Consider the following 14,630-nt stretch of genomic DNA (forward strand, 5'->3'; position numbering starts at 1 on the left):
TCTCTCTCTCCCTTCTCTTTCTCTCTCTCTCTCTTCTCTTTCTCTCTCTCTAAGATTTTCACTTCCCTCAGTATATTTTTTTTCACCCCCCTGGCCCCTATTTATAGGCATTCTGGGGCACCTGGAACGGCCGTACTGAATTCGGAACGGCCCGTTCCGAATCCTTTAAATGTACGCAAATTTTTGAACTGGAACGGCCGTTCTAAAATTGGAACGACCCGTTCCCAAAAAGCAGAACGGCCCGTTCCAGAATCGAAACGGCCCGTTCCGAGACTCAGCCAGAACGGCCCGTTCTCCCTCCGGAACGGCCCGTTCTGGGCCCGTTCTCACTAAAAAAAGTTAGTATAATTTTTAAGCTTGGAACGACCCGTTTTGCTTTTGGAACGACCCGTTCCAAGTTACCAAAACACCCCTTAAATTTTTTTAAAATTGCGAAAATGCCATCAGTAATAAAATTACAAGAATACCCCTATACCTTTATAAAATTTACGAAAATGCGATTGATAATTAATAATAATAATAAATAAAAAAATGGGTATTACAATTCTCTCCAACAACAAAAATTTTCGTCCTCGAAAATTCACTTACTCTAAAAGAGATATGGGTATTGATCCTTCATCCTTTCCTCCAACTCCCAAGTAGCTTCATTAGTAATCTCATCCCAAATAACTTTCACCAAATTGATAGATTTACCTCGCAACTGTTTAACTTTCTTATCTGCCACTGAAACTAGCTGTTTCTCAAAAGTTAAATTCTCCTTAACTTGTACTGCCTCAAATTCCAAGACATGACTTGGATCGTGAATATATTTCCTCAGTTGTGAAACATGGAACACATCATGCAGATTAGAAAGGAATGGAGGTAATGCAATCTGATATGCCACTGGTCCAATCCTCTTGAGAATTTGATACGGCCCAATAAACTTAAGATTCAACTTCTTAGCTTTGATAGTTCTTCCCACACCTGTGGTAGGAGTTACTTTCAAAAACACATGTTCTCCTTCTGAAAACTCCAAAGGTTTCCTCCTCTTGTCTGCATAAGACTTTTGCCGACTCTGAGCAGCTCTCATTCTTTCCTGAATTTGTTTCACCTTTTCAGTAGTCTGTAAGATGATCTCTAGTCCCACCATCACTGATTCTCCCTCTTTAAACCAACACAAAGGTGTTCGACATTTTCTCCCATACAGAGCCTCAAAAGGTGTCATTCCTATACTTGCGTGGAAACTGTTATTATAAGTAAACTCAACCAAAGGCAACATCTCTTCCCAATTCCCTAGATGATCCAAAATACAAGCCCTCAACAAGTCTTCCAAAGATTGGATAGTCCTCTCAGACTGCCCATCAGTCTGTGGATGATAAGAAGAACTGAGTCTTAACTTAGTCCCTAACGCCTGATGCAAACTTTGCCAAAATCGAGAAGTAAAACGAGGATCCCTATCAGATATGATACTGGAGGGCACACCATGTAATCTAACAATCTCCTTAATATACAATTGAGTTAACTTTTCCAAGGACTTTATATTCACTGCAAGGAAATGAGCACACTTAGTTAATCTATCCACGATCACCCAAATAGAATCACAATTCTTAGCAGATCTTGGTAATCCAACAACAAAATCCATGGTTATACTATCCCATTTCCATTCTGGCACTTCCATCATTTGTAACAAACCTCCTGGTTTTTGATGTTCTACTTTAGCTTTCTGACACACAATGCAAGATGCAACATACTCGGCTATCTCCCTCTTCATACCATTCCACCAGAACATTTTCTTCAAATCTTGATACATTTTTGTCATACCCGGATGTACACTCAACTTACTTTTATGACCTTCCTCAAGTATCAACTTTTTCAACTCTTTATCTTGTGGAATACAAATTCTACCCTTGTACCTCAAGATTCCATCCATATCTTGTTCAAATCCTTCAGCTTTCTCAGAACCCAACAACTCTCTAACCTTATTCAATCTCGTATCTTGAACTTGTTTTTGTTTCACCATCTCCAAGAAATCACTAGTTATGGTAGTCATACCACAACTAATAAAATCTGGGGCAATCACAACATTAAGATTCATATCCCTGAATTTCTCTACCAACTCCATCTCTCTAACCATCATATAAGACATATGAAGAGATTTTCTACTCAAAGCATCTGCTACCACATTTGCTTTACCTGGATGGTACATTAACTGAAAGTCATAATCTTTCAAAAACTCAATCCACCTTCTTTGCCTCATATTTAACTCTTTCTGATCAAACAAATATTTTAGACTCTTATGGTCACTGAACACATCAAATTTTGCTCCATAGAGATAATGCCTCCAAATCTTTAAAGCAAAAACCACCGCAGCCAACTCTAGATCATGCGTAGGATAATTCCATTCATGAGTCTTTAACTGCCTAGATGCATAGGCCACAACCTGTCTATCTTGCATAAGGACACATCCTAAACCTTGATGGGATGCATCACAATAAACCTCAAAAGATTTATTAGGATCTGGCAGAATCAATACTGGAGACGACGTCAACTTTTCTTTTAATTCTTGAAAACTCTTTTCACACTTCTCCGTCCATATAAAAGGATGATCCTTCCTAGTCAGCTGTGTCAAAGGCATAACCATTTTAGAAAATCCTTCTATAAATCTTCTATAATAGCCAGCTAATCCCACAAAACCTCTAACTTCAGTAACTGATTTCGGACGTTCCCACCTCAAAACCGCTTCCACCTTAGTAGGATCAACTGCAATTCCTTGTGCAGAAATCACATTACCCAAGAACTTAACTTCAGATAACCAAAACTCACATTTTGACAACTTTGCAAATAATTGTTTCTCCTTCAATACTTGCAAAACTATCCTCAGATGTTCTCTATGTTCCTCCATAGATCTAGAATAAACCAGAATATCATCAATAAACACCACCACAAACTTATCCAGAAAGGGTCTGAAAATCCTGTTCATATAATCCATGAAAATAGCTGGAGCATTTGTCACTCCAAAAGGCATGACAACATACTCATAATGGCCATACCGAGTCCTGAAAGCAGTTTTTGGTATGTCCTCCTCCATTACCCGAATCTGGTGATACCCAGATCTCAAATCAATCTTGGAGAAAATAGTAGCTCCCCTTAACTGATCCATCAAATCATCTATTCTTGGCAATGGAAATTTATTCTTGATTGTCAATTTATTTAACTGCCTGTAATCCACACATAACCTCACGCCACCATCCTTCTTCTTTACCAATAACACGGGTGCTCCCCACGGAGAGACACTAGGTCTGATCATCTGTTTCTCCAAAAGTTCTTCAACCTGCTTCTTCAATTCAGATAGCTCTGCTGGTGCCATTCTATAAGGAGAAATAGACACTGGTCCCGCCCCTGGTATAAGATCAATACTAAATTCCAACTCTCGCTTTGGTGGTAATCCCGGAACATCATCCGGAAAAACCTCTGGAAATTCTCTAACAACATCAATACTATTCAACAAATTTTTCATTCTCTACACTAATAAAAGATAAGATCATAAACCCAAGAGCTCCATCCTTCAACAACCCATCCACCTGTCTATTAGAAATAAATCTCTCCTGTTCATCAGTAGGAAAGATTAATTTCTTCTCTGAACAATCTATCAAAATCCTATTGGCAGAAAGCCAATCCATCCCTAAAATCACATCCAAATCGGATAGAGGTAAACAAAACAAATTCACTTTATAACAACGCCTTTCCACCTCCACTGGACATCTCAAACAAACCTCAGAAGTCAAAATAGACCCTGAAGCTGGGGTAGAAACAACTAGATCCACACACAAGGAACTCACAACTAAATTTAACCTTGCCACGCACTCATAAGAAATAAAAGAATGTGAAGCACCAGAATCAAATAAAATAGAAATATCATTACCATCAGCTTTGCCCTTTCCCTTTACCAGTTCAGATGACGTTTCAGCTTCAGCACCTGTCAAAGCAAAAACACGACCTGCTGCAGTAGGTCGATCCACTTTATGGTTTTCTCTAGCTGGAGGATTTCTGACAATGCAATCTTTAGCCATGTGACCCACTTTGCCACATTTGAAACACGTATAGTTCTTTGTAGGACAGTCCTTCATCATATGTGGGCCTCCACAAATGTAACATCTAATACTCTGAACAGCTCCTGTAGTAGTAGTCCTCATTGATTTCTTATTAGCATTTTCAATTTGAAACTGAGATGGTCTCTTTTGAGGATGTTTCCCCCTCCCAAATCCAGATGATCCCTCTAGACCCTTTGCCACTCTATTTCCTCCTTCAAATCTCTCAACTGTTTTTGCCTTTTCAACTAGAATTGGGAACTCCATAATTTCCATAGGGACAATAGTCTTTTTCAGCTCAAATCTTAGACCCTCACTAAACTTCCTGCATCTCCAGGCTTCAGTGATAGCTTGAGAATAATACCTAGCCAAGTGTTCAAACTTGACCACATACTCTTGTACTGACATATTTCCTTGTTGCAATCTCAAAAATTCAGCTTCCTTAGCATATCTGGTGCTATCTGGAAAATATTTCTCTAGGAATACCTTTTTGAAATTTTCCCAATTTATCGCCTCCCCTCTAGCTTCCATCATAGCTTGAGCACCTTTCCACCAGAAACTAGCCTCACCCACCAACATATAAACAGCATAAACTAGCTTCCTCTCCTCGGGGCATTGCATCACCATGAAGATTTTCTCCATCTCTTCAATCCATTGATCAGCAATTTCAGGTCCATCAACGCCTGTAAATTGAGGAGGATTCCCTTTTCTGAACTCTGACAAGCCTTTATACTCATCAGGTATCTTAGTCCTAGCTGCTTCAGCTGCAGCCCAGTTGGTCTCCATCTGAGTCAACAAAGTATTCTGTTGTCCAATAGCAGCAGCAATTAGCTCCATAGCCTGAGCAATCTGCCGCTCATCTACACCTGAAGAAGGATGAGAATGGTTTCCCCTACCAACCATCTTAATAAAGATAAAAGATCAAGGAACCCATGAGTTTACACTAAAACACATAAGAAATTCCTTTCAAAAAAATCTATTTCCACTCAACAGAAACATAATAAGACCATTTCCCACAAACCCTAAAGAGACTCGACCAGCTCTGATACCAAAATTGTAACGACCCACCCTAGGTCATCACAACAATAACCAACCAAAATAAAATAATATAAAATAAAGAAAATAGAGCAAAAGCCAGCTACGCTAGAGTGTAAATATACAATAACATATAAATTGTTTCCAAAATATATAATATAATCTTCTATAGCAGAGTCATCATCCTCAGTAAAGTTATACAGTAATCCAAAAAGATAATATAATTACAATGTCATGAAAACATCAAAATAAGACACCCTAGGTGCTGATCAAGCTCTAAACCTAGCCACTTCTTGATGGAATCATGCTTTGGAGTGCAAGAGGTGACATACTCAAAGATCCAAGAGGAGTGGGCTAGACATGGAAGATTGGGCCAGTCTAGGCCCAATGGGCCCTATGGGCTTGGAAGGCCCAAACCAAGTTTCAACATGGTCCTATCTTGTTATTAACATTCTTATTATATTTTTGTTAGCATAGTTTGAATATATTTTGGTCTTGTATTTTGGACCACATAGAGTAGCATTTTAGGTTTTAGGCTAGTTGGGCCTAGTTTTGGGCTTCATGGGCCTTTGGGCTTTTGGTACCCAATATTGGGCTCATTTTCATTCTTGTAATTTTTCCTTTCCATTGTAATTGTTTGACCAATGTAATTAGGTCATTAGAATAGGAAAATACAAGGAATACTAAAGTATGCTAATTAGGTTAAATTAGGTTTAATTTGGAAGTCATTTAAGTTACATTTGAGTCACATGTTTAGCACCATGGGTGGCTGAACATGTGCCACTCAAATTAACCCTAAATGACTCTCAAATCACACCTAAATGCACCTTGGTACCTAAATTTTCGGACTTACACATGTGCACCAAAGTTTGAATTCAAAATTCAAATTTGAATTCAAACTTTAGGCGCCATTTTGTGAGGCTTTAGTTTAGGCACCTATGGGTCACAATTCCGTGCATACTTAAGCCATTCTTTCACCTTTTGTATTCACTTTTGAGAATAATGAAATTTGAGAGCTTATTCAGCCAAATTTCGTTCAAGAGTCACCATGAGAGAAAGCTTCACCTTAGGAACCCTTCTAGGATTTCCTCCTCTTTGAAGTGAGCTTTCCCTTGCACCTTAAGCTTGGATGCTTCCATCCAAGGCTTAAGCCTTCTTCCTATCCGAGAATCTCCTCCATCTAGTGTTCATCACGTTGGTTTCTATTTCCTTGAAGAAGATCCGTGCATAAGGAGAGCTAAGGAGAAGAACATTCATCACTCCTCCTTACCTTATCCATCAATTTTGGTATCAGAGCAAGGTTCTTCAAGGAGATAAGTTGCTTCCATTTTTGTGTCCGTGTTCTTATTGTTCTTGTGTGTCTTGTGTCTTATTTGAGTTCTTCTTTTCGGATCTATGTTGTTTTGAATATTTTTTTGTGTTCTATAGATCCATTGTTGATTGTTCTTGATTTTCTTCCACAATCAATGTTTTAGGAACTATTTGCTTGTGCTTATTTTGAGTTTATTTTGAGTCTCTCCATTCCTTGTATGTGTCCGTGATTGGACCTCATGCATTGCATTTAGATTTTGGTTTTGAATCTATGTTTTGTCTTAGAAGTTTGTGTTTAGTCTTTATATGTTGCAAATTCCTTGAATAACATGTTTAACCTAGTTTTATTTTGAACTTTGTGTCTACATATTGCTCTCGGTTTTGCTTCTCTTTTGCCTACCTATATGTGCTTTTTCTTTTACCTTATTGTGTTCATAATTTGCTATTAGTCCTAGCAAGTTTCTTTAGAGTTAGGTTTCCATTGTGTTCTTAAGTTTTCAAATCACTTTCCATTGAAAATCTTATAAAAAAATTTTGACTCAAAATTTCAAGTGCTTAATTCTACTTCTAGTGCACTCTTTCTTGTGGATTCAATTTTTAAAAAAAAATTAGAGGCTGAAAACAGAGATAAAACAGATGTCGCCACCGGCCCGAAACGGGCTTTCGGCATTCGCGAAGGATGGTTGGACTCTTTTATTTGTTTAAAAATATGGATTGCTAGAATGACTTATTCTCAAACTGAGACCTCGTCAAACGAGCAATTTTATTAAAAGGCTCACCAATCCATGTTAATCCCAAGTGGGACCCTCCATGGATTAGCGGTTTTCATAAAAAAGAAGGGTTCATGGAGTCGCCACCAATGTTTTACTCAAAACATTGGAAAAAGAGATTTAAGGCAATCGATTCAAAAATCAACTTCGGCCATTACAACCAGAGTCGGGTAAGGGAGTCGGTTACGCGTGGGGAAGGTGTTAGCACCCCACAGCGCCCCTTTCGGGTTCCCTATGACAGATTATTTAAAAATAATAGTGCGAAATTACTAAATTACCCCTATTTATTCTAAGCAATTATAAATTAACTATCTACATGATGACAGTTAAATATACACACAGAAAGCAGTAAAAGGAAGGTCTTAAGAAGAAACCTTTGAAGCGTGCTTTTTATATATCAAGTAAAACTGGGAAGCTTTTTGGCGTTCCCTCGCTCTACAAGCCCGCTCGCTCCCTCCTAGAAAATTTTAACTATGGAAATCCGGAGGATTTCCCTTCGACTAAGTTCGAATCTCCAAGCTAAATGCTCGGAATTCCAGAACTTCGTCGGATCGACTCCCAGAGAGATTTCTAGGGCAGAACACTGCTCAAAAACCCCAGAATACTCAAGGAGGGAGTCAAAACTCAGTCCAAAAGTGTAGAATGACGTCCCATTGACGTCATATTTATAGGGAAGAGGCTCAATACGGTTTCTGGGGGTCAATACGGTCCAAATTGAAATTTTGAACTACAATACGGCCGTATTGAATTCAATACGGCCGTATTGAAGTTCAAAAAACTCAATACGGCCGTATTGTAGTTCAGTGCAGCCGTATTGAGTTTAATGCAGCTGTATTGAACTTCAATACGGCCGTATTGAGTTCAGTACGGCCGTATTGTAGTTTAAAATGTTCAATACGGCCGTACTGAACTCTTGGGAGACCGTATTGGGCTTCATTCCCTCCACTTTCTTATTTTTTGCTACTCTAAGACCTCTAAACCTACAGATAATCATCCTAGGGTCTTCCAGGGTCTTCCAGGAGTCCTTCCGGCTGACTTTCCTTTAGTCTTCGAGAGTCTTCAAGCTTTATTTCCGACCCGGACAATTTTAGGGGTCTACAGCTGCCCCCCCTTTACTTAGTCGGACGGCCTTTTGGTGTACCGGCTGACAAGTAAAGGAGTTGACCCAATGGTCCGGGTGATGTGCCAACCTTCTGACTTGTAGCGTCTTCCGGTGGAAAATTGTTGAGTAGCCTCTCCAGGTTGTTGCATACCTCGGCGCTTCTGACAACCTCGGTAGCTAAGTTTACCCTCTCCAGGGTCAACTTCACTCGACGCCCGAGCTGGAAGTTGAACACCAACGTGCCTCTGACGACGCTGATGGTTGAGTACTGTCTCTCCAGACCTTGAGTACCGTCTCTCCAGACTTTGAGTACTGTCTCTCCAGACCTTGATTGAGTACCGTCTCTCCAGACTTTCTTTGAGTACCGTCTCTCCAGACTTTGTTTGAGTACCGTCTCTCCAGACTTTCTTTGAGTACCGTCTCTCCAGACCTTGTTTGAGTACCGTCTCTCCAGACCTTGTTTGAGTACCGTCTCTCCAGACTTTGTTTGAGTACCGTCTCTCCAGACTTGTGCATACCTCGGTGCTCTCGACAACTGGGTAGCTGAGTATTGCCTCTCCAGGCTTGTGCATACCTCGGTGCTCTCGACAACTGGGTAGCTGAGTATTGCCTCTCCAGGCTTTTGAGATGATTTTGTCTCCACAGTCCACGATGCTGCTTCGACGTTTTTTCTGATTTTGTGCCACTGAGGGCTGGATAACGCAGGGATCCGTCTAGGGGATGTGCAGTCATTCATAGGTTCCTGTGCCCCAACTTGCATTGCATTGTTGGTACCCATGGGGAATTTCTGACTCCTTGGGGTGTAGACACAGATGCTCTCTCTCTGAGTTGAGCGATGCCTTATGTTTGGCTGACGTCCTTTTGACGTAAGTGGAGTATCCCGGTTGTCTTTATTCGGGTGTCTCTTTTGATTTTCTGATTTTTGTAGCCTCTGTGTAGGCTATTATCCGCTGGGGGATTTTGTCGTGATGATTTTGTCTCCACAGTCCACGATGCTGCTTTGACGATTGTTTTTGATTTTTGTGCCACTGAGGGCTGGATAACGCAGGGATCCGTCTAGGGGATGTGCAGTTACTCATAGGTTCTTGTGTCCCAACTTTCTTTTGCATAGTTGGTGCCCATTGAGGAATTTCTGTTTCCCTGGGGTGTAGACACGAAGATGCTCTTTCTGAGATGAGCGGTGCCTTATGATTGGCTGACGTCCTTTCGACGTTGGTGGAGTATCCCGGTTATCCTTATTCGGGTGACTCTTTTTGATTTTTGGATTTTGTTGCCTCTGTGTAGGCTGTTATCCGCTAGGGGATTTGGTTATAATTGGCCTCTTCTGTTAGGCGTATCAGCTTGACATTCAATGATTGGCTGAGAGCCGGATTCCACTTGGGGAATGATTATTTTGGATTTTTGATTTTCCTTTTTTTGAAGGAGTGCCTCTTGTGTAGGCGACTGGGGATTTGAAGTTCTTATGTATCCCAGAGTATTATTTAGAAAGCCTCTTCAGGCTTAGCTTCACTCTTCGTTTGGAAAGCTACCTTCCACTGAGGAAGTTTAAGTCCTTTCGACTTGGATATTCTGTTTAGATGATCAAGCCTCCCTTGGGGAATTTTGCTGATCTTGGTTTGATAGCTTTCACTGGGGAATTTGGCCCGTGAGTGGAAGCTGAGATATCTCTGGGGAGTATTATTTCTGCGAGCCTCTCCAGGCTCAATTATTCTGATAGAGTATTATTTCGGCGAGCCTCTCCAGGCTCATTTATTCTGTACAATTTGTCGAGTATTATTTCGGCAAGCCTCTCCAGGCTCAATTATTCTGTATGATGAATTGTTTTTTTTTGTTCAGCCCGAGAATGCGAGCTGAGACGTCTTTTGGAGAGTATTATTTTGGCAAGCCTCTCCAGGCTTAATTATTTTGTGGGAGTATTATTTCAGCAAGCCTCTCCAGGCTCAGTTATTTTGTATGAGTATTATTTCGGCAAGCCTCTCCAGGCTCAGTTATTCTGTACGATGAGTTGCTTTTCTTGTTCAGCCCAAGAATGCAAGCTGAGATGTCTTTTGGAGAGTATTATTTTGGCAAGCCTCTCCAGGCTCAGTTATTCTGTATAATTTGTTGGATTTTCTGTATTTTGCCTTTTTGTTGATTTTGGCTTTTTCTGTGTTTTAGCCTTTTTTGTTGATTTTGGCTTTTTCTGTGTTTTTGCCTTTTTTGTTGATTTCGGCTTTTTCTGTATTTTTTGTTGATTTTGGCTTTTTCTGTATTTTTGCCTTTTTTGTTGGTTTTGGCTTTTTCTGTACAGAAATGTCGCTGAGGAGTATTATTTTGGCAAGCCTCTTCAGGCTCAGTTATTCTGAGAGAGTATTATTTCGGCGAGCCTCTCCAGGCTCAATTATTCTGATAGAGTATTATTTCGGCGAGCCTCTCCAGGCTCAGTTATTCTGAGAGAGTATTATTTCGGCAAGCCTCTCCAGGCTCAGTTATTCTGAGAGAGTATTTTTTCAGCAAGCCTCTCCAGGCTCAGTTATTCTGAGAGAGTATTATTTCGGCAAGCCTCTCCAGGCTCGGTTATTCTGTATGGTGAGAGAGTATTGTTTCTGCAAGCCTCTCCAGGCTTAATTATTCTGAGGAAGTATTTTTTCAGCAAGCCTCTCCAGGCTCAATTATTCTGTACAAACTGAGGAGTATTGTTTGTATCCTTGCCTTTTTTCGTTTTCGGCTTTTGTTGACTGCTGTCATACACAAGCAATTTTCTATTTTTTCTATTTTATGCAATTGCCTCGTGGTAAGGTCTTTAAATGTGCAACTAATGTGTGTGATGCACGCGATGCAAGTTTTTATTTTTGTTCTTTTATTTAGAAAAGTGAATGGCTCTCCCTATCCTCTTCTTCTTTGGAGGAGTTTCTGTCATAGACGCGAGGGAGGATTTTTGTGAGCCTTTTATGCAGGAGATTATGGATTTTATAGGAACCCCTCCAATTTTCTTTATTGACCGATTATTAAGGAATTTCATACAATTTTTTTAGAAATATCAATTTAGAGGCATAATCACATGGTCAAGAGAGAAAAGAAATGAATAGATATTTTATTAATATTCACAAGTGTTTTTACAGAAAGATATACAGAAGGAATTTCTGAAGAATGGCTGGCCAGGGTAGGCTATATACATTTTTGGCTTAAACAATTATATCTGTAATTGTCGCTCTTCCCGTTCCCTTAATCGCTTCGGGTGAGATGCCTGAGCCAGGAGTGTAGATGCTGCAAGACGCTCGCTTCTAGAAGATAATCACTTGAACCGCCTTTCGGTTTTCGATTCAAGTGACCGTTGCTTGCTTTGCTTTTACATCTTATTCTTTTGCCCCTAACTTTTGCCTAGGACGTATCCTAGCGGGGATAATTTTGCCTTTGTTTTGCCTAGTACCCTTGTACTGGCGGGCTTTTTGTTTTGCCCTAACTTTTGCCTAGGATGCCCTTTTTCGGGTTTTCATCCTAGCGGGCTTATGCAAGCAACGTCTTCAAGCATAGTACTTCTTTACCACGTCAGTGTTGACTGGGTATCGAAGTTCTTCTCCATCCATGTCTGTGAGGATCAATGCTCCTCCTGAGAAGGCTCGTTTTTCCACGTATGGTCCTCCGTGATTTGGGGCCCACTTTTCGATTTTGTCCTTTCGAGTTGGTAGCAATTTCTTCATTACCAACTCTCCTTCATGGTAGACTCGAGGGTGGACTTTCTTGTCAAAAGCCTTTTTGGTCTTCCTCTGATAGGCTTGACCATGGCATATGGCGTTCAGCCATTTTTCTTCAATGAGGTTCAACTGGTCATACCGGCTTTGAACCCATTCTTCTTCGGAAAGTTTTGCTTCCATAATTACCCTTAGAGAAGGTATCTTGACTTCGACGGGTAGAACTGCCTCAATCCCATAGACGAGGGAGAATGGAGTAGCTCCTGTAGATGTACGTACTAAAGTCCTATAACCATGAAGAGCGAAGGGTAACATCTCGTGCCAGTCTTTAAATGAGGCAACCATCTTTTGCATTATTTTCTTGATGTTCTTATCGGTTGCCTCGACTGCCCCATTCATCTTTGGCCGATCTGGGGAAGAGTTATGGTGTTGGATCTTGAATTCTTGGCACAGTTCTTCCCCCATTTTATTATTCAGATTAGATCCTTTTTCAGTGATGATTTATTTCTCCATGCTTCCACTAGATTATTCTAAAATCTTTCGGGACAAGAGAGAAAAGAAAGGAAAGATATTTTTGTTCTGAAGTTTGTGTTTTAGAGGGAATTTATTTTTCAAAAATGGTTTTTGTAAGAATGGATGGCCAAGGTAGGCTTATGTGTTTAGGCTTGTTTGATTAAACACTTATGAAGTTAAAAAGTCGTGTTGTGATTCGACAACTTGGATAGCTTCCCTTGAACCTTTCTTTTTGAATTCGGCTCAAGGTACCATCATGGATTTCTTTTTGTTTTTTGATTGTCCTTATTTTTGCCTAAAACACCCTTTTGTGGCGTTTTAGCGGACCTTTGTTTTTGTTTATTTTTGTAACCCTAACTTTTGCCTAGGTCACCCTTTCGTGGGATTCCTAGCGGGTCTTTGCTCTTATTTTTGCGCAGTCCCCTTTTTGGGTTTCCTGCCGAGCTTCTTTTATTTTGAAAGATTTCTTTTTACCCATGATGGCACTTGTCGAGGCCAAGGGAAGGTGCTCCAAGTTGTCACACACACTTCCACATAAAAAATGATGCGGGTTTATTATTATTAAGATGATTTTAACCTCATTCATGTTTATTCAAACAGGGTTAAAAATAATGTGGTTTAGAATTTTATTATAAGCAAGAAAAGAAGCAATGAAGAATGATTTTATTATAATCATAGCGAAAACATGTGTCCTTATTTCATCACTGATATGGGTCCAATGTTGACCTCTTATATCTCTCGGCCATGCCCCAAATTCACAGTCTCCAATTTCTCTTGACGAGCTTCTTGATCTAGCAATCTTTGCAGATCCGGAGAAATGGTCTCCTCATCACTGTCCAACTCAACCCTTTCACCTTCGGATCCCGGTCAGAGCGAACAATTACAGACATAATTATTTTATTGGTTCTGTTTAGGTTTAGAATTATTAATGTTAATGAGGAAAGAGAGAAAAGAACAAAAAAGAGAGTAATGTGAAAAATGCCTCTTTATTGATATGTATTAAAACTGTACAAAAACCCTTATTTACATGAAAAGGTTCTCATGATCTCGGGTACTGATCATGAGTCCCTAAAAGAGAAATATGAAGGGGCCCTATCGTGGCTTGTTCTTCTCTCTACTCCTGCTTTGGCAGAGGATTCTTGCTCACGTCGGGCGCTGTCGAATCGAAGGTGACCCACCCGGCATCAATAAGGTTTTGGACCTTGTATTTGAGAGCTAGGCATTTCTCTGTTGAATGCCCCGGTGCCCCCGAATGGTATAAACATTTGTCTTGTGGCTTGTACCAATCGGGATAAGGTGGGTCGATCTTCCTTGGTGGAACATAAGCTAGAAGTTTGGCTTCTACTAGCTTCGGCAGGAGATCGCTGTAGGTGGTCGGAAGTTTATCAAACTTCTTCACAGGGGTGAATTGCGATCTCGCCGACTTCGAAGTGAAAGTAGCCGAGGGTATGGTTATAGCATTGACTCCTCCCTCTTTCTTCTTCCCGAAGACCTTCTTAGCTTCATATGATTGGGAAGGCTTAGCCAGCTTCCCACTTTTAAGTCCTTGTTCCACTCTCTCCCCAATGGTGATGATGTCCGAGAAGAGTGTCGTTGTGTTCCCTATCATTTTATCGTAATAGGGACCAGTCAACGAGTTGATGAATAAGGACACCGTCTCCTTATCCGACAGCGGGGGCTCTATCTGTGCCGCCAACTCCCTCCATCGTTGGGCGTACGCCTTGAAAGATTCATCATTTTTCTTACTCAAGGCTTGAAGATCAGACCTATCGGGTGTTAGGTCGATGTTATATTTATAGCGCTTGAGAAAGGCGTCGGCCAACTGTCTCCATGTGCACACTTGACTTCCATCCAGCTGCATATACCAATTGAGTGCGGTGTCAGCCAAGCTCTCTTGGAAGCAATGGATCAAGAGCTTTTCATTGGTAGCATATGCAGCCATTTTTCGGCAATACATGGTGAGATGACTTTTGGGGCAAGTCGATCCCACATATTTTGGGAAATCTGGCACTTTAAATTTGGGAGGGAATTGGATGTCCCTCACCAAGCACATGTCGGCGGCATCTTTGATATCAAAATCATGCCCCTCCATAGCCCTTAGCCGATCCTCAAGAGCATGGAATTGTTCCTTTGAAACCTCGGGCTCTTTAATCATGATCCC

This window comes from Cajanus cajan, chromosome 5 (assembly GCF_000230855.2).
Source record: "Cajanus cajan strain Asha chromosome 5, NIPB_CcT2T_4, whole genome shotgun sequence".
Lineage (NCBI taxonomy): Eukaryota > Viridiplantae > Streptophyta > Magnoliopsida > Fabales > Fabaceae > Cajanus > Cajanus cajan.